Here is a 22,042-nt window from a genome sequence, read left to right on the forward strand (position 1 = left end):
AGCGCAGACTTGGTCGTCAACCAGAAGGATGGGCACGGAGGCTGCGGAGGTTTTGGCTCAATGGAAGGAGAGCCTTCTTCTAGGGCCATAAAAATCAAGTCTCTCTGTGTGAGGGACAGACAAAAGAATGACCATGTATTAAAAAGGCGCGAAAGTAATGAAAAGGAAGGGTAAAAGGTATGCATATGCAATACGCATAACGACCTGTGTCGTTCCAGTATCATAGAGACTAACCTTGCTGGGAGCACCACACTGGCTGGCTAAGAAAAGGTGAAGAGCAGCAGGTAGGAAGGGAGATGCGGTCCTAATATGGACTTCAGGCAGTGTCAAGGTAAGCGCCTGGTGCGGGACGAGGGCCCGGGAGGGCGGGTTTGCTCAGGATCAACCAAGAAAAGACAAGTCAATCATAAAGGCAGGGTGATAGTTCCTGTGTTAAAAATAGAAGGGGGAGCAGTGTAAATACCGTGCCCGGTCTTAGGGGACTACAAAGCATGCGAGGACAAAGCTATGCACACACACACTACCTTGGATGGTGAGAAGGATGAGGGGAAGGCAGTAGTCCTTGCCCTGGGCTGGAGAATCCATGCGGTAGTGCGGAAAAAGTGGAGGTCTGCTGCTGTAAATAAGCGACCTATGGGAACAGGTAAGGGCAAGTCAGTGTTGTCAGAAGAAGCACCAACGTGTAGCTGAAAAAGCGCGCTGGAGGGCATGAGAGTTACCTTCAGAGTTCGGGCGCTGAATGCGGAGGAAAAGGTCCTCGGCAGGAACCTGTGCTGGCTCTGCCGTAGGGAGAAGGGCGAGCAGTATACATAGAAAGGAGTACACATGCGCCATGGAATAGTGCCAACATGCAATGTGCATATCTAGTAAATCTGGCCACGGGGATGCAGAACTGAACATAGGAAGGATGGCGCGGGGGGTGCGCTAGTCGGGAGGATGGCATGTCAAAAATACAGTGAAGACTAGAGGAAGGATGGGAAACCTACAAGTGTTATTGTGGCGTGTGAGTGAAATCCCATATATAAATGAATAAATAAATAAATGCCAGTATCAGTAAGTTATGTTGTCTCATCAAATGCATATAAACCCAAAATAAAATCACATACAGTTATAGCAGTAAAACGGATAAACATTAAGACAACTGTGTAACAGTGTAACAGTAAGACATCGTGCTCCCTGGACACAGGTGGTAGGTATGTACACATCAAGACAATTCCTGGGCCAGGTGGGTATAGGTTTCCACAGCTGAAATGGTCTACCACTGGTGGTAGATTCCGTAGGGTGTTTACTTCTTTGCTTGGTTCAATGAAAGTGTCTACCAGAGTGTCCTTCAGGTTTTTATTTTTCTTAAATGCAAACATGGGTTTCCTGTCCAGCGTGCCCTTGTTTTTCATGAGGTACCAGCACTTGTTTATCGATGCTTTTGTCAAATTGCTGAGTGGATTATATGTGGTGACACACACTGTTCGATTTATGGGACTCTTGTCTTTTGTTGTGAGACATATCTCTCGATCTGTATTGGCTGCTCTTTTTATTTCGCCATTTTGATAGACTTTCTTAGATAGCCTCTCTCTGACAGACGAGTTTGCAATTTGTTGGCCTTAAATTTATATTTGTCTTTTTCTGTGCAAGTCCTCTGTACCCGCAGAAATTGACCATATGGTAGGTTATATTTTAGTCCTTCCGGGTGATAGCTTGAGAAATGCAGGAGACTATTTCTGTCCGTAGGTTTTCTGAAAAGTTCGGTAGATGTGTAAGTCTAGAAAATCTACTGTTTGATAATCCCATTCAATGGTGAATCTTATGTAGTCGTTGCATTTGTTTAGCCACTCGTGGAAAGCTAGTAGGTCTTCTTTGTTGCCCATCCAAATCAGTAAAATGCCAACTATGTAACGTCGCCATAGTTTGATGTTCAATTTGTAGGGGTTGTTGTCACTGTATACACGGTCGTCTTCCTATTGTGCCACGTAAAGGTTTGCCACATCCAGGGCGAAAGTGACGCCCATACTCACTCCCTTCATCTGCTGGTAAATTTGTTTCTCAAAGAGGATCTAGCCTGGACCATTATCCAACAACTGACCCCGCAAAAAAGAGGAGGCAACATCAATTTATCCCTCACAAAACTGGAACAACAATGGGTACATATACTGGACACTGTCAAGAACGGATTAAATATCATGGTAGAATGGAAACATTTCTGGAATTAACAAACAGAGAAAAACAAATACTCCACCAATCCATATGTAGATCTACACCATCACTAGATACCAAGATGGTCCAGGTCCTTAAACCCTAAGAAAGGTGTCCCTGCCACACACAATGCTCTATTTATGGATCAGGTAACAACAATGACAACAAGGCTAATATGCAAACCATTGGTACAGCAGATTCTTTAGCCCTAGTCTGATCTAGTTAACGTGGTAGGTTCATACTATGTAAGACAACCAGTGGAGCACATGCATTCAATGCAGTGACTATGGCTCACACGTGGATTCCACTGGTCATCTTCTGTCATTTGTTGTCATTGTTCTCATCTTGCGATCACTTTAGGCTTGTGGCTCGAACTAATACACGACAGAAATGGTCACAAAAGCATCAACTGCTATACTGTTCAAACTTATGACATTATGTTAAAATATGTCTTGGGTAAATAAGAATTTCATATTATTTCTCCAAACTCAAAAAATAATGAAGTAGCGTACCTGCATGTTAAACACATATACATATATATTGCATTCATGAATATGTTCGGGACTGTACTTAAGCCTCTGTGTTTAAAACAATGCTCCTCTGCTTTTCGCAATATCATCACCATTGAAAGCAGGGCACAAAAATGAAAATGTTCGATGACAATATACAAATGTCTCACGCTAAATGCTGATTAGCTCGATGACATGTTCAATGAGAGCACCAATATCAAATTCAATAAGTGATTAAATATGTCCCTTGGCACCAAACATATATACATGTTTATTGCATTAATGAACATGTTCAGGACTACACGAAAAGAGCTTTCTGTGTGTAAAACCACACTGCTCTAGTAATGTCATAACCTGTGAAAGAAGGGCACAAAAATGAAGATGTTCCAATACTCTCTCAATCATGCAAAAATTGTATTTCCTGTTTAAAGTTTATTGATGCTTAACACTTGCTACAGTACACCAGGTAACAAGATGCAGGCCAGAAGTGTTAAGGCGCCGCAACCTCTTATACACGATCAACCAAGCGTCTAGCCGCACAGTGACATGCCTTCTAAAAGCAACACCAGTAACTCAATATACGGGGACTGGACCGGCTCTGGTAGTCTTTTGAGCCACAAAGCGCACAGCCTATAGCAGTGCAGCACTGCTCACACACCCACCGCCACAACAGCACACTTGTCCACTGTTGATTGGACGCCAGCAGCGGGGGCAGGGATACCCTATGACAATTCAGTTTTGCTTTTGAAATATCACTCCGGGCAACGCGCACATTGCATTGCTCGGAGAATCCTTGTGAACAGCCAGACATACAGCACCGGCGGATCTCTAAGAACGAGTAAGTTAAACCCCGATCAGTTCGGATATTAACATCACAGCGGACTCAGCATGATCCATTTTACGAGATCACTGCGCTCCCAGGAATCAACAATGTCATGAGTGGATCACCGCCCAGATCCAGGTATGCCATTAGGGACCGTCGGTTCAGTAAACCTGTTTCTGTATACGCCAAGGCATTAACTGCCACTCTTCATGCCACAACATCAATAAGTGACATAAGCACTAGCACAATGTCTCTCACATCTAGCACATCACTGAGTACTCACGCCTCAGAGATAATTCACCGGCACCTCAACTATATATACTACACAAACATGATTCTCTAGCTATAGCAATCACTGAATGCACCATCTTTATGGAGAACAATAGGCGTCACAGTGCCGACATGTTCTTTTGTTTACCTACAGCTGTAAGCAGATTAAAGTAATACGACAAAAGTATACACATCAGACAAGTCCTGACTTCCGGCTAGATGTATGACAAAACAGGAGTAGAGGCTTGATAAGGAGGTAAGATACCTTTCAGGGAATAAGCAGAGTAGATGCTTGTCACCTCTGACACCAACACTGATGTGGGTCCCCCCTTCTTTCTTACTTTTTTCTGGTTTTACAGATAAAGACAGAATTCTCCAAAAATACCCACAATCTGCGACTGACGTTTCACCAAGAAAGCAGCCCCTACTAATGTATAGAGGGATCTTTTCTACAAACACTTACCACAGCATATGTGAGTGACGGTAAACTGTTAGCTAGCGATCCAATATGGATGCTGCTTTGGCTCACACAAACATCTAATAAGATTTTTAAGTTCGAAATAAGTTGATTTTGGAGATCACACAACGTTCTAATACACACCCCTACCTGTCATTGTTCTTTTACAGATACCCCACGGACATGAAGAACACTTCATCCCCCCTTCCTGAAGAAGGCCACTCTCACTAGAAGCTTCAATAAATAGCTTTAGTTGGCCGAAACATTATAGAGTCGACCACCCTGTTATAATGTTATGTTTTGAATGTCACATTGTGTTATGTTTGGTACTCCAGATTACACTTCATGCTTTGGAGAGCACATGTTTGTATGTAAATATTATCTCATGAATGATAGAAAAAGTGCATTACTGTCAGTCAAATCCTCTTGGATTAAATTGGATGGTACACAGTGGTACTACCACATTGTAAAATTGAAGAAGATATCAGTTTTTGGGTTGTACTGTGGAATATGAGAACATTGAATTGCCAAAATAAACAACCAAGGGTCAAAGATTCGGTTGACCCAATAGTAAAAGAATTTGGTGACGTGTTTTTTGTGAGTGTGTAATAATACATCAGAGAATGTTAATACATCTCACACCTTGATTACCCGTGAAATATTAAAGATATATGCCTGCCAGATGGTTGTGTGTGATGCAGTTGATATGCAACATGCAGTACTTGTGTGGGTTTTGCATTTGACATGCATCCATGCCTGCTTTCAGGGTGCCCTTCCATTTCATTGCCACTGCATGCATGCCAGATTTTGTGTCGTGTGTGACATGGCTGCCTCATGTGTTGGCCCTCAATATAGTGTTGTATATGTGTGTGGTATGTGCTGCTGAAATGTGTACTAATGTTTTTTTTTTTACAGGTGATGATGCACCAGAAGCAATGGAAGAGGAGATGACAGGCAGGGTGAAGGGTTCAGGTCACCAACCCAGCACCAGTGGTGGTCGTGGGGTGGTAGGCCACGAACCTCCCTTGGTGCTCCAGGCCATCCTGCCCAGGCCTGCCTCTGGGTACGGCTCTGGGGATCTCACTGACACTGATGTTGAATCGGATGCTCATGAATCCATGCTGTCGACGGTGGGTGATTCTGCTATGGATTCTGTTCTGGCCGCCACACCTGCAGTGGGGGTAGACCCCTCAAGGTGCCCGTCAGTGTTAGTATGTCGGCCCGTGGTGGTTACGGGTGCAGAGTCACACTCCACACCAGTTGCTCCTGTTCCTGGGGCAGCAGATCGACGGAGGAATGCTGTCCTGCAGCCGCAGGCTCTGCCGGTACAGCAAGGTCCACGTTTCCTTGGGCCCCGCAGGCATGGTGCCCAGCAACGCGGTGGCTGTGCGCCACTGGGGAACACTGGGTGGGAGCAATCCATGTATACCATTGCACAGCAACAGGGGGGAGCAATTGAGATGTTGGCTCAAGTGATGGAATGTGTGACTGATTCCATCCTCCCCCTGATAGGCAGGTCGAGCTCCAGCAGCAGGCAACGCAGTCCACATGCCGCTCACTCAGGCTGGACATGGCGGCGTCCAACAGAGCCCGCCGGGCTGAACTGGTTGCTCTGCGCTCAGCTATTGCTGCTGACGCAAAGGCCAACAGGGAAGCCCTGAGGGAAGATTACTCCTCCCTCAGAAGTACTCTGGGTGCTCTCATCATGGCCCAGGATACACAGGCAGACCGAGGATGGTGCAGCTGGAACGCACACTCTCGGCTGAACTCCATGCAAGCCGTGAGGAGGTCTGTCTGGCACGTGAGGCCTTCCTGGCAGAACTCTGTGTTATACGTGAGGTGGTACATGGGGACCTACATGCCATATTTATTCAAAACCAGGCTCACCAGGCCCGCATGCTTGCTGCTGTGGAGGGGCTTGCTGGGGCTATGCGTGGTCAGGCACCTGTGCCACGCGCACCTCCTAATGTACAACCAAGGGGTGGCGACGACGATAACCTATCTCTCACTCAGGTCATGCTGTAAAGACCATGAGCCCATGGAGGAATATTTTTTTTAGTATCAACATCGACACATCTGGGTGTTGAGGTGCACCTTGCACCTCCCCCACCCTGGGTGATACCCTCATCCCCTCCCACCACCGGGTGCAATATGGCCATTTTTATTTTTTGTCTATTGTGCATTTATGTTGCAGTGTGGTGCTATGTGGCATCCGATGGCATTCACTGTGTGTTCCCTGTATGAAACTGGTGGGCCCATACAGGCTTGTCTTGTGTTTGTGGCTTGGGGTCCGGACATATATGCCACTCCTGCTTCCCCTTTCCATGGGCTCGCAAGGATGGCACTGTGTGACAGTAACTTACACAGAAGCATTGGATATCCGTCATATCTGTGGCCAGTCTGAAGTCCGACTTGTGTATACACCCCTAGTGGGGATTCATGATGGTTTCTCCAGTGCATGGTTGGACAGCATTTTGGTGAGTATATTGTTGACTGTGCTTGATTTCATTCTGCTAATTCATGTATTGCCTTGACTGTATACATTGTTGATGCACTTCATGCTGTATGCGGTCCCATGCCCACTTTAGCTGTCAAGGTCGCTCTCATGATGGTAGGGGGACGTGTAGTGGCAATGTCACATTGAGGCACTTGTGCCATGGTGTTTACTCAGTCTGACATTGTGACTGTTGGGTCCTGTGTTCATGATGTGCTATGCTGGTAAATTGATAGTCCTGTGTTAGCTTTGCTTATGATGTGTCACAGGATCAGCAATATGTTTCCGTTACAGATGTGTCCACTACAGAGTGGTTAACATGGAAGATTTCCCATGCTAACATGCATTGAATCGCCCTGCAAACACCCCACACAATACCCCACCACCCCCACCCCAACATCCACCCACCCACACACTGCTTGCCTTCTGAGACATGCTGTGTCCCTGCTGCACATGTTCACATTGACTTTCGTGATCGTGAACTGGCGCTGCAGGCTTTTTCCTTTGTTTTTTCATGCAGCTGCAGGGGTTTCCAAGCCACTGACAGAAATCACTGTACTGTGTGGTGTAGTGAGCGGGGTGTTGCGGGGGACAACCCTGCAGCACCCGCATTTTCTTTTCTTTTTTGGGATTCCCTGAAATGCATGCCACCAAAGGTTCGAGGTTTTGGTGTTCAGGCCTTTAGTGGCATGCATTTACGTACTTTTAGTACAGGTTGGATGTTTTTGCTCACTCTTTTCTTCAGAATGCGTGTCTGAGGGGCTTGTCTGTGGCCTGTTTCCATTTGTAACAGTGCACTTTGTAACAGCTGTGTCATGAGTGTTGATATTTTTATTGAGGTTTTCACATTGCATGCCATGGCATGGTGTGTGGGGTGGGTGACCTGGTGTTGAGGGAGGTTTAGGTGACATACCAGCATTTAGATGTGCTATTTTGCATGGGGGTTTTGGAATCTATGGCTTGCTTGTGTGCCTTTTGGTCACACGGGATTGTGTTTGTTTAAGATGCCAGGGATGCACACAATGCTGCAATTCCAAGGACACATTCTCAGGGTGTTAAGGTTGTGACAGTTGACTGTCCCTTTGTCATCATCGATTGTCACCTGGAGTGTGCCAGGTCTGAGTACACTCCGCGGGGGGGGGGAGTTTAGGTGAAAAATGTAGCCACAAGCTGGGTACGGGCTGCCTTGCCACGTGCCCTTTCCCCTCCCATGCGCAGCTGCCGTGCGTGTTGGTTGGGGATGTGGGGGCAACACCATGTCCACCGGTAGCCCCGCCGGGTTGCAACGTTGTGCAGGAAACATGCTGCCACAATGATCGTGCACACTACTGGGGGCGCATATAGTAGCTGCCCACCAGCGCGGTCAAGGGAGCGGAAATGTGACTTCAGCACTTCGAATGTGCGCTCTACTATGCCCCGGGTTGCAATATGGGCTGCGTTGTATCTTACCTGGGGTGGTGTGGTGGGGTTCCGTATTGGCGTTATCATGTGGGTGCTCAGAGGGTAGGCACTGTCCCCTGGGGAGGTGATAATGGTTGTCATTGGTTGGGTTTGTTTATTTGTCTGTGTGTCACATGCATGCATGTGCACAGGCATTTGTACTCACCAATGAGCGATGTGTTGCCATGCGTCCCAGCTTCCAGGTCACGGTGTACGGCTGACATTCTGTATATGAAACTGTCATGGGTGGACCCGGGATAGTTTGCATAGGCAGAGGTGATGAGTCCCTTGGCATTGCATACAACCTGCACGTTGATGGAATGCCAGTGCTTGCGGTTGCAATAGATGTGCTCAGTGGCCCTAGGTGGACATAGGGCCATGTGGGTGCAATCAATGGCACTGAGCACTCTGGGGAAGTGTGCCACCCTGTAAAAGTCCTGGACCAGGTCCAGCCTTTCTGCAGGTGTTCTGGGCATGTATATGTGCCTGCGGACTGAGGGGCATGTAGTCATGATTGCCAACACCTGGTGTAGGCAGTGTGACTGCGTGGCCTGTGAAACGCCACCAACTATGGCAGTTGTCCGCTGAAAGGACCCAGTGCCGAAATAATGCAGGACATTGAGCACCTTTTCCAAGGGGCTCAGTGCTTGGGAGCACAAGGTGGGTGATGTGAGGTCATCCTCTCACTCAGTGACCAGGTCTAGGATGATAGGAGGTGGAAACCTAAACCTGCCATAGACCTGGTCATCAGGCATCCCAAAAAGGCTGGTCCTGGGTAAGAAAATGCGGGGCCTGGCTATCCTTCTCCTCCTATGGTGTCCCACGATCACTGCTGTGGGAAATGAGACATTCATCGTAGCTGTATATGATTGTTTGTTGTTTGTGCGCGCTTTGTTGCAGCACGGGGGTGCTTCCGCCTGCTTTCGCATGGCGGACATGTTTCCGGCCTTGCGCGTCTTTTGGCGTGCACGGGTTTGCCCTGTTCAATTTCATGAATATGTGTTGTTAGCGCCCGTGTGGGCGTTGCGAGGGTTTCACTGCTGTACTTCCCCCGTTACGCCCACATTTCTGCGTGTTGTTCCCCATTCTGCGTGTTCTGCCCCCTTTTTAGGTGTGTGTGCGCTTGAAGTTGTGCGCCTTCACTGGGCGAGCCGCGCACAGCTTTTGGGATGTCGCTGTGATGTGTGCGCCACACGCAGATTCAGCGCAGGTCCCAGGGAAGCCATGCGCAGTGCCTTCAATGAATCGGTAAACGGGTGCACCCCTGCGCTGCGTTTCTCATGCTTGTGCTATAGATTTCGGCACACAATGATTCCATGAATTACCCTGTTAGTTTGGAAGTTTGGAACAACTTTGGAACTTTGCTGTGTTCTCAAAAGCACTTTCGTTAAATAACGAATATGTCGTTATTTAACGAAAGTGTTTATATACACCCATGTTCGCGGCAGCAGTTATGTAAAATAATTATTATGTTGGTTATTTTACAAAAGTGTTGCAGAGATTTCTGCAATGCGCCCGTTGTGCCCAAAAACAGGCGCAATGACCACGGTGCACTGTCATGGACTACGAGGACGCCCAGCCCCACTTGCGAGTAATGAAGGAGCCTGGGCGTCCTGATTTGGCACAGTGATTTGTGCTCTTTAGCACGCTCACTGCGCCAACTTGAGAATCGGCCCTGTATGTCCTGAAGTGACATTTTGCTCATGGGCTCCTTAACATATTGCGCAATTGCTTAACATCTTTGTACCAAGTGAAACACAAGTATAGTAAAAGGTGTTCAAGTCAGCACATGTGCCAGCATATCTCTTTCAATATTTGTTGTACTTAAAGATATAAAAGCCTTCTGACGTGGCCAGCATTTGTAAATTCACACACCTTTACCTGCTGGGGATGGCAGGTGTTACGCAGGAGGCAATCCTTTCCCGGATTTCTAACAATGCAAGCCTGCCATTTACAAAGTAAACCTGAGGGGTCAATTCACTGTGATAATATACAGGAAATGTTCCACTGATTTGAGCTGCATGTAAGCTTTGCTCAAGGCACACACTCAGATTTAACTTAATGCTGATTAGAAAAACGAATGTTTAAATAATAGTAAACATGTTTTTACTGTAAAGCATTCCAATTTACGGTAATTTGCAGTAATATAAACACATAACAATTACAAAAGAAAATAATGGTCATTCCAAAGTGGGTTTAAAAACAATTGGAACAGTATTCATTCATTACCACAGAACAGGAAAGGTTTTAATTGTTACTTAAATGGGAAAAGGGACGGATTAAGGCTCAGGGCCACTGAAAGAGTATTCCAGTATATGGGAGTGTAAAAAGAAAATCTGTCTTCATGCATTTGTTCCTTGTTTGCTTGCGAGTGAATAATCTCAACATATCAGCGCTATAAGTCAAATGGGAGCCGCCAGAGATCCATAGCTTTTCTGCCACATGGGTTGGCTTCCCCCTTCGAAACTGCTTTGTAGAACATACCAGCTACTTTTAAAAGAATACAGGGCTCCGAGGAGAAATGGGGCGGGACCAAAATAGGGGAGGCATGAACGCATTTCCTCTTTCCCACTGTCAGTTCTGTTGATGTGTGAAACAGTGTTTGTAGGGGAAACAGGATAGGTCTAGGAACTCAACAATACATTACGCCCCATCAATACGTGTAATGGCAATGGAGTAAATGACAGATTGAAAATTGCCTGGTGGGGTGTAAGGCTTAATTTTCCTCAACATATGGAGTTTCAAAATAGGCCACTTGAGACTTTTTTCCACATGGATCTTAACATATAATTGGGGATCTAAAAAAAAGCCCAAGATCCTGCTACAACTTTAGGATCAAATGACTTCAATGTAATGGCATCTAACCGATCCAGCACCACATGCTCCTTTTCCAGAGAAGAAAAACAGAAAAAAACTCTCCTCTAGGTTGTGGACCTCAGCAAGGGATGATACCGTCATATATAATTGTGTTTCATCCGCAAACTGGAGGATAGAGACAACGCCACTTCCCAGTGGCTCCATATTTAAATACATGTGAAAAATGACTGAGGACATAATGGACTCCTGGGGCACTGCACATGTAACAGGAAGGGAAGGGAATCTTGAGGACTCCAGGTAAACAAACTGGCGAATTCCAGTAAGAAACGATGAAAACCACTCAAGGACATTGCTTCCGAATCCCATATGCTGTGAAAAAATCGAGATGAGTGCCCCATGGTCCACAGTATGGACTGCTGCATCCGCTGCATTCCCAGAGGAGCCTGTGCAACACCTGATGATTCTGCCTCAAAGAAAGAGGCTTCCTGGCCCTACAAAACCCTGGACCCTGGCTACATTCTACCTGGAAGTCTGGAAGCCATCTTGAACACTCTTATTGGTTACCAAAGGCTGACATAGCACACTGCTTCCTTGTTATTGAGTTTCCCCTTGGCGGTCAGACTGAGTATTGGCAGCTAAAGGCCAAAGGTAGCGCAAAGGGCAACTCCCTTTTTGGGCCTGTGATGGGCCGTAAAGGGGCTAGGGCCAGAGACCTTGGGATCCGTCGAGCCCATGACTCTCCATTCACTGCAGAGCTGCTATTACCCCAAAGAACCAAGGAAACTAATTGTCTTTTGCTCTCTAATGGGCTAATTGTAGCCCCACTCAGAACTTATATCTACTCCTGTGGTGAACCAGAAGAAGTACTCGGACGGTTAGAGTTAATTTTCAAGGAGTTTGATTAAAATAAAAGAACCATAGTGCCTAACTAGTCCTATCGCTATCAGGGAGGTTCCCTACCTAGCAAAATAAAAACTACAGATGCACTTTAAAGTCCAAAATTAAGTTCTTCGATTCGAATCCTATCCAAAGGATTGGTTCTACCACTTTACAATAAAAACATCTTACTAAAAAGGGAAAGGCAAAGCTTTGTACAAAAGCCCTAGCAGGGCATCTGCCTGGCCCAATTTATATTTGGTTTGTTCTTGGGTTTTAAAGTTGCTTTTTCCACAGCAGGATTTCTTCCCAATCTTTGTATCAAGGTATGGGTTTCACTTTCTCCTTTTAACAACGAAAACTGTCTCTTGTTGTGAACATTTCCATTCCTCCAGGATTGATTGTTTTCCCCAATATCCTGTTATCCTCATGCAAGTTATTTTCTTTCACCCAAGTAGTTTCATATAGGGTGGCTGTCCATCCTGTTCTGTCAGAGTTCTGCACGTCATGTTGCTTTCTCAGGCTTAATTCAAAGTGCACATATCTCTTCGTCACTCCTCCTTTCACAGGGTATTTTCACACTCGGGTTTCTCAGGCTCCCGTAACATTGATAGCTTTCCCAGTGGTTTTCACAATGTTCTTATTTTGAACAATCCCCCTCTCCTGGGGTATTTGCCCACTCAGGGTTTCTCAGGCTCTCATAACCTTGTTAGCTTTCACACCCGTTAAACACAATGTTCATACCATGTAACAGTGTGGTCTCTCTCAGGTTTCTCAGGGTCTTGTAACCGTGTCGGATTTCCCTGTGGCTATTTGTCTTGGTAGCCATGGTTCAACATGTGTGGAGCTCAGGGACTCAGACTCCCTCATACGATCTGGTCTCAGCGTCTGTTATCAGCTTCCCAGCCCACCACAGCTAGTTTGTGGTTGAGGCACCTGATGAGATGGGGGCATTGCTGTCTCTGCTCCCTCTCCGACCTCGGTTCCTCAGTCGGTTACAACGTCAACCTTCAGGCCTTTGGCTCATGGTTTGCTCACCGGCCTCGCTGCCACTGGCTCTGCGGCCCAGTGCGGCTCCGCCCCTCCAGGATGTCAATGATGTGGAGGATCGCCTCTGCGTAGCGGGTCCCCTTGCTCCAGAGGAGTTTCCTCTCTTATGCATGTCACAGGAATAAACAGAACAGTGTCCTTCTTCGCTGACCATGGTGTTCAGGCTGTATTCAGCATTGCCTGTAGCCAAAACATGTACAGAAGGATATTTGTGGAATATAGTTGTTGCAGGAGATATTAAAGTCTTTTCCACATCCATATAGGCAGACATGGTGGTTTGGACTGGGAGTTCCTCTGTGTAATGGGAGTCCTTATCCCCAAGGGGGAGTCACTCCCAATGTTGTCCCACTTGCCCAGAACTCTAGGGAGGGTCTTCTGTAGTGGCCACACCTCCCTAGCCTCAAAGTGGTGGCTCCCCTCTGGAGAGAAGTGACGAAATGTCCAGATTCATCACACTTCCAAGCCAATCAGAGGATGGGTAGATGGTGTAGGGACTGTCTGCTCCTCAAACATTCAAAAGCTTAGTTTCAGTCACCTGTCGGTATCTATCTAAGCTCTTTAACCTCTTTACGCTGGATTCTTTGCAGCCTCCTTCAAGTCTGCAAGTGGCCAACCCTTTCTGAAGAAACCCTGTGAAAGATCAAACATCCTGACAAACTATCAACCAGTTTCCATCCATCCCCAATATTCAAAGGTTCTTAAGCAAGCGGTGTTCTAAAAGAATCTTGAAGATAACAGCCTTCGAGAACACTCAGCCAAGGCTGCACTCATGCACGTCTCCAACGTAGGGAGAGTAATATGCAGGAGTCTGGAGAGAACCTCTGCAGAGGGGAGACGGAGGGTCTTCAGGATGAAGGGGAGAAAGTAGTGAGAAAGAGGTGGTGTTAAGGAGCTACTAAGTAGAGGATTGGAGGAGAGGGAAGAGGCAATGATAATGCTTGTGGAGAGCAATTTAAGGAAGGGAGGAGGTAGGAACATGTAGTTGTTTTCAGATAATCTCAGAAAGAAGAGAAGGAAAATCAAGTAGGAGAGTGCAGAATAGGAGATGCAGGAGAGGTGCCCTTAGGCATGAGAATATTGTGAATCTGGATCTGGAGAATAATGGATGTGGACGAGAAAAGGGTGTCAGGGAGGATAGTCAGGATCCTGGATCAGGGAAGGTGGAAACAATATCTTAGATGAACCTAGTAAGAAATTGAGTTTGGTGGTTGCTTTGAGGAGTTTGTTCACATACATCTACTCTCAGAATCGACCTTTGCCCAGGCCTAGCATCCAAGAGCGCAAGGGGGCCTGCAGATCCAGGGGGAGGGGCATCTCGAAGATGAGGATGAGAAGTAGCTGACCAAATCTACAAAAGGAGAATCTTTGAAGAGAGTGTTGGAGACTATATTCTCCTAGGCCTCATTACTTTGAGTGACAGACTATGGGCCTCATTCCGAGAAGGGCGGTAAGGGTTTACTGGCACCGGTAAGGATGCTGGTGCCGGTAAACCCTTACCGCCCTATTCCGAGGTCCCTTAGCGGGACCCACAAAGGACGTGTGGTCAGACCACACGTCCTTAGCGGGTGCCGTTAAGAGACCATGGCACAAATAACGGTCCAGCTGTTTGCGGGCCCGTTATTAGCGCCTTCCCCATTCCCATTGAGCCCTATGGGGGCTCAAATGGGAATGGGGAATGGGCTACGGAATGGGGACTTACCGGGTCCTCCAAGGTCAGAATGACCTGTTAAGTCCCCATTCAGCCAGACCGGACCCGGGTTTGGAGGCAGCCATGGTGCTAATAGCACCATGGCTGCCTCCAAACTCGGAATGAGGCCCTATATCTCGGGAAAAGATGTATGGATTGAGGATTAAGAACCCAAGAAACTTTTGTTGTATCCCATAGACTTGTTGTTGAACCCAGAAATTAATTTGAGCACAGAGAATGTTATTGGTTTGAACTTTAAGGAGAAGTAATCCCATTGTTAAATTGCATTTTCTTGAGTTTAGCCCGTCCCATAACTTTCAGTAATAAAGCTTTCCTCTTGTGGCATACATCTCTGTCTCATATTGATCTACTCAGCATCATGATATACCATAATGATTTGGTTCTTATGTAACGGTTCATGCAGGAAACAGGGACCCATGCCAACCAGGGCTAGGAGGCCTATCAGGGCAAATGTCAGAGTCGATCCTACCCCAAAGATGGGTGAGGGAGGGGTGCACTCCCCCCTCTATATGCCTTGTGTGAAGTGACTGGTAGCAGGTTCTGTCACCCAGTGCCACAGAACCCCCATTCTCTTTTTGTTCCAAGACTTCAAGAACCAGCACACCCTGCTATGTTGAGTGAGCCCAGCAAAATGCAGAAGGAGAACAACGACACATACATCCATGTGGCTGCTCCTGAGTTGGGTAATAAAGAGCCACACTACTCACCGCTGTCTTGATTAAAGTGAGGGTGGACACAGCAGCCAGAAGAAACTGCACCAGGGACTGTGCAAATGTTCATGCATCCAGAGGGGTGAGGCTCAATAGGGTCTTTATATAAGGTGGAACCAGCAACCAATGGGGCCGGGAAGAAAGGCAGAAAACCAAAGATATGGGTACAAAAGACGTGTGAAAGTCAAAGAAAGCATGGGGTGTTTGGGTGTGGTCAAGAGGTGTGGAGGTGGACCATGAGACCAGAAGGAGGAAATAATGTTGAGCGGAGCACTGACGTCTCTGTGGAGAAGTTAAGAGTGCAAGTGTGATATTGTGGGTGAGAAAGAGTGGTGCCTAGTGGAAAGGTTGGAGCTATGCTTGCAAGTGTGCCTGAGAGTGAATTGTAGTGGTGAGGAACGGGGTGTACGGGTGTGGTATTGTGAAAGGATAAAGGGTGATGGGAGAGAGACAGAGAGACCATGTGTTAGAGAAGAGAGATAGAGTGGGTAAGTGGAATATTGGCAGGCATAAAGTGAAGGGAGGAAGGTGGAAAGTCGCAGAGGGTAGTAAGCGGAAGAAGAAGGTGACAGAGGTAGGTGGGAGAAGAGTGTGAGAAATAGGAGGGACAGGAGAGGGACAAGGTGGGACAAGAGACAGAGAGAGACAGAGAGAGAGAGGGAGAGAGAAGAGGAGATAGGAGAGAGTAGGAGGTGGCAAGAGAAGATGGCAGAGTAGAGGGAGGTTAGAGGGAGGCAGGAGGAAGGAGGAAGTGAGAGGAGGAGGTGCAGAAGTAGGAAGAAAAGCAGACTAGTGAAGGCAAGTCCCTGTATGCTCACACCAGAAAGAATAAAACCCTCTAGGGAAGAAGGCCAAGAGATTGCTTGCAAGGATTACAAGATTTTAATTGTATGAAAGACAAGGGTGTTGGCAGAGAACTCTGCTGCTCGAGAAAGTTCTGGCTGCATTATCATGTACAGTGTATTATAAAGGGTCACAGTATCACTAATGACGCCATCCATAGGGTCTAAACCCGCACAGCTGATTGGTGAGACCACACACAATGTCCTGCTCCATAGGGGATGCCAGGCTACAATCGGATCCAGTCTCTGCCATATGTCTGTTTCCACATGAGTCATCTGGGCTCATCTTTCCAGGAAGTGAAGGTCAGACTCTTCACATGTTGCTGTTCCAAGGCTACCATTTGTATGCTAATGCTACTACTACATCATTATGGCATCTACCTGGGAGGCTCAGGACTTACACCAGGGGGAAGGGAATAAATACAATCATGCTCACCCACATATTCTGTGCTCTGTGTATATCGCACTCCTCGCACTCAAGGCTTCCACCCTCATTTTGATCTATAATTTATCCCTCCTGTACTTCGTACCATAAAGGGTGTTTTTATGGCAACAGGTGAAATGGTTGCGCATGTTCAGATCTTTTATGACTATTGGTTCTTATTGCGGGTGGACTGGGGTCTCTTTATTCGTGCCCTAAACCTATGCCTCTATATTTCTCTCGATATTGTTTTTGTGCCGGGTTTCTTAACATGGCCCTTTCCCGCCTGCAAGGAACTCATGGTGGCAACAGTAAAGACAGACAGAAGTGATCACAGTTCAAGGGTGTTTATTAAACTGTATAAATGGGTTGGTAGAACATCTAATCTACGCCTAAATCTAAGATGGGAGCAAGCTACGACCATCAAATAATAATAAGGCAGTCCTAGTGCCGTCTTATCAAAGTAAAAGGGCCTGTACTAAAAAATAAACTATTGCCAATCCTTACAACTAAATACATAAAAGTGTGGGATAAGGTTCTTGAGAAAGAAAGAAGCGTTCACAAATGTGCGGATGTAGCAGCTGGGGGTCTCCATTCCCCGCATTTTTAGCACGGGGCAAGGTGGGATTCTGGAGCACAGCACACACTCAAGCTTTTCTCAGCACAAGCCTACAATTCCGTTATCAGGTACCAGGACCTCTGGCGGTTAAGTCTCTTTTCTACAAAAAGTCTCTTGCCTCCGAGGACCTGCTGCAAGTAAAATAATAAACAAAAGAGTTCCTTTCCGTCTATACATTGGGTGATGACCTGTCACACCTGGACACCCCTCTTCCAGGCTCAGATCCACGAAGAGTTTCTAACAGTATCAAGACCTTCGGTGTACGTATCTTGTGGTTCCGAGAACCTGATGTGTCCAAAACAACAGAACAAAAAGTTCTTTCTTGATTACACTTCAGTGAGGCTTCTTCACCCCTGGGTCCCCCTCTTCAGGGCTCCGACCCTTCTCTTGGTGTCTGCTTTCTTCTTTGGGTGATGTTTCTTTTAACACCGGGGTCCCTCGGTTCCGGGTTCTCTATAGCTTGTATTCCAAAGAATTTGAAACAATCTTTCATTGTTACGTTCAAGATTCTTAATTTCTTTTTAAACAGTTCACAGTGAATCTTCCTTTCTAGGGGATTCACTCTTGTCAGCACAAATGTTCATTGAGGCATCAGACTTTGCCCATGTTTATCGCATCCCTCCGTCGGGTTCACTCTTGCCAATCTTTTCTTTTACCATGCGGTATCCGTTTCCCTTTACTTTTCATTACTTGCTGGTCAAAGACTTTTGACTGTACAGCGGATTTTGCTAGACCTCTGTATGACCACGTTGACACTCTTCTCACGGCCCTCGCACAGCATTCTGGTATTTGTAGTTTCAACACAAATGGGGAATCAACTATAGTCTCTTGCCGTACACCCACGTGGTGCCGGACCCTTTCTGCTGGCTTTCCCCTATGACCTTTATAGTTCTTTGAACTTTCCTTAACTTGCAACTTTCATTCAACACAGTTCGGTTTCTTATCGGTTCTCTCCCTCGACTCACCGGCTGTGATGAACCGCTTGGTTTTCCTTGTATCGGGAGTCGAGGACGGGACCACGGTAGCAAGCATAGGCGTGCTCCGTGTACGATTGACATCTGCTGCAGGACACGTTAGCCTTTGTTCGCGGTCTTAGGATTTCTTCCACAGAGGAATCGTAGGTCTGGGTCAGAATGGACATGGTTGCTTCTCTCCTTGTCACCCCTTCGGTTCTCGCCTCCTTTCTCCTCCTCTTGAACTGCCAGCCTGGGATAGCTCTCGTCGTGCTGTCTTCCTTCCTCTCGTGCTTCACCTTTTACCCCTGTGGGGAAAAGAAAGGATTGTCAGGTCTGTGTGATTCTGGTTAATTGCCTGACTCTGCCTGACCCTTGTGTCGGGACATGCCATGTGAACAGTTCTAGTATTTGTTTGTTGGTTTTTACAATGTAAGAGACTGTTCGTGTTGGCAAAAGAGGGGGGGTGTAGAAAACTCAAAAGGGTGAGATTGATAGGATTTGTGAAACAAACAGAAATCACTGGGACTATTATTGTAAAAGGAACAGGGGGGAGTGTGGGAACGGTAGTGTTTTGACTGGGAGTTCAGGAAATAATAATCAGAGGGACGTGGAGAAGAAGGATGGGGAGTTTTTGGGTGGAAACCAGGAAACAAGGATTCTCAGAGTTACGGTTTTCGAGTATAGCGGGGCTTGGGATCTTAGTTGGTTTACCAGAGCTGTAGAGGTGGTTGGATTTTATTAAGGGAGCTTCTTTGGGTTAAAGGGAGGTAGATGTGGAATAACCAAAACAAAAAAACTTCAGGGACCTCGTCCCTGGTAAAATACTGCATCTCACCTTTGGCATTCACCCAAGCATAACCCCTGGATCCCCTACCCAGGTGATCCTCCCTCATTTGTCCACCCCCAGGGTTGGGATCTGAGAGCGCCAGCCCTTCCCTGGACACCTGAATAAATGATTCCCCAGGTGTACCTGGGAGAATACCCTCCGGTTTCTCACACCGCTAGCACAACATCTGGCTGTTTATGGGATTCAGCTCACTCTAAAGCGCCTAGGGGGGTGGGGTAGACTCATTTCCATCCCAACATTCCCCCTTCCGTTACTTCTACAGTAACAAATTCTCTCCCATATTTGCTCTTGTTTTCCCTTCTTAAGGCAGCTTCATAAGGGGTGTTCCCTTCATAGGCACCCATGCCCTACACACATGTCGTACGCTTTCTCCTGTTCTTGCATACTCAGGTGTTCATTGAATGTAAATCCAGCCCCCATCCCCTACCAAATCTACCCATACCTCTTTATAATTTTCAGGGTTTGGTGGAGGGACAATGGTTACGTGGTATCGTCGGTCGACCTCATCTCTGTAGGGCATAGGGAACATGTGGGGAACGGGGTTGTCAATTTGTATTTCTACATCCCTTGTTTTAAGAGGTACTTTTTGAACTCAATTGAGACCATCATCATTGCGCTATTAGGCACTATTTTGGCACAACACCGGAAACCCAATTGGCACATGCAAAAGATGACCAAGACAAACACGATCTTCCGAGCCAGGATGGGGCCCAACTCATAGCAAGTGCAAAGTGCAAACCAATCCTCTTCCTGAACGAGAGTCTCCTTTTTGATCTTGGCCCCTAGATCATGCACTGCAGAGATAACGTGTCACAACGTCCCATTTTCAGCAACTTCGGAATCTTCGAATGTGCAACAGGAACTCCCAATCTTTTTGCAAATACCACTTTTCATTGCCGTCAGCATATCGAGGACGTAGCGGTTCTGCATTGTCATCAGCCTCAGGGCGTGGAGCTCGACTCTTATGACGTTGAACCCCTGCTTGGTGTCGTTAGCCAACTGGACCAGTTCCCAGCACACAATTTGGAGCCATTTGGCATTGGCACTTGCTTGTACACCAGGTAGCAACTGGATGCAAAAAATGTCTCTGCTGAGGAAAACAGCTTGTATTTCTCAGGTATTTCTTCCTGCAATTCGGATGAGTCTTAAAATAGATAGTTTGAGGTTCTCTTTTGTTCTCCGCAGCTGGCCATATGGTTATTTCTCAGGGACAATGGCGGTGGCAGCGTATGTTGTGCTGCGACTGTCGGGGGTACTGTGGGTGCTTCGTAGGGCAGTGGCTCCCCCTTTCTGGTGTTCTTCTGGGACTACTAACAGGGCTGAGTGTAGCATAGCCAGCAAACGATAGCCCCTCCAGGAGGGTGGAAGGTGCAAGTATGCTTGTTGGCCATACACACAGTAGTAGTCCATCAATGATGCCATGCCCCTCTTTAGATCTGGAATCAACACTGTTCTTTTGCATCGTTCATTTGAGCCAACAAAAACAGTTCCTTTGCTGAAAAAGCACAGTTCATACGTCTTTTCTTGGTGCACTTTCACTGGTTTATCCATGGCTGCAATCCAGGTCAGCTTTGTGACGTGCACTATCCACGTTTATGCACACGTTTGTTTCACGAGGGCCACTGTTTTTTCTGGAAACCCTAGAAGTCCTTCGGCTCGGCAAGCAAGGGTCGTTTCTTGCCACTTTTTGTTAACATAATTGGCTCCTTCGATCACCAAATAGGGTTGCTTAAGACAGTTAGTGATGGTCAGACTGCTTTTGCATTTCTGGGCTCCTGAATTGATATGTTGTAGATGTACTTTGCAAGCCTGCAGAGTGCCTATGAGCCTACATTGCGCAAGATGAATCAGGAATTATGCCTCTATAATCGGTCATTCTTGTGGTACTAGAACCTTGGGTGCCCCTGATGCGTGCCGTATTAACGAGCACACGTAGCAATGCTATTAGTTGTTTGTCTACCCACTGCACTCATTTCAGAGTACCAACTATTCGAGTGCTAGGGATGATGGATATCTTCAACCACATCCAGGCCTAGGCCATGGTATGCATCATATTTGAGCTTACCCGATTGTCTTTACATTCTCACAATGCGCAATATATATCTTCTTGGTGCTATACTCCTGCTAACTGCGGTATCATTACTATTATTTGCACTAAAAAAAAAGGTTTTAATAGTTGGAATTAATATTTCAAACATTTTACTTGTGCATACAGTCACACAGGCACTAGTGTTATTTACTTGGGACGTATTATATATATATATATATATATATATATACATACATACACATACATACATACACAGTCGCGTTTACTGGTTCAGTGAAATCAAAGGGTGTGCTTTTGTTCAGGTTCGGGTTCAGGCTTCCCCTTCCCCGATCTTTTAGATGGCTTGCCCAGATAAAAGATGCTCCCCATTATATTCCCAATAGAAACCTAATGAAGGTGAACAGAGTGGCCGTAAAATGAAGGCCGCACTGGTGCGAATACATTCTAGTAGGACTTATAAAATTTCTATTGCTATGTAATGAACAATTTGATATTGCACTCTTTATCTTCTTTTCACCTGTAATGGGAACAAGAACGGGTATGAATGACAAAGGGATGGTTGAGCAAGGGTAGGGGGTTAAGGAACAGGAAAAAGGGGAGAAGGGGAGAGAGAGAGAGAGAGAGAGAGAGAGAGAGAGAGAGAGAGAGAGAGAGAGAGAGAGTTTTAATTTACATAGCTCATGCCTCTAGCAGCAATGCATGTTTCTCTCTCTTTTGGTAAGATGAGGTAGACTTGTTGCGTTAGCTTTAAGTGACTGGTGTGGAATTTGGTGGGGCCTTGCAAATGTCTGAGAGGTGTATCCAATATCAAAGCCCCTTCACCTTAACTAATCAATATGGAGCTCAAGGAATGGGCTGATGGGGTGGGGCAGAGTGCCTCCCAATGTGCAAAGAGTCATTCCTGTGCTGAACACTTGGCAGGTGGTGTACTACATGACCATCGTTGCGATGTGCTCTTGCAGA

Source organism: Ambystoma mexicanum, chromosome 11 (genome assembly GCF_040938575.1).
Source record: "Ambystoma mexicanum isolate Mex_15411 chromosome 11, UKY_AmexF1_1, whole genome shotgun sequence".
In the NCBI taxonomy this organism is placed as follows: Eukaryota; Metazoa; Chordata; class Amphibia; order Caudata; family Ambystomatidae; genus Ambystoma; species Ambystoma mexicanum.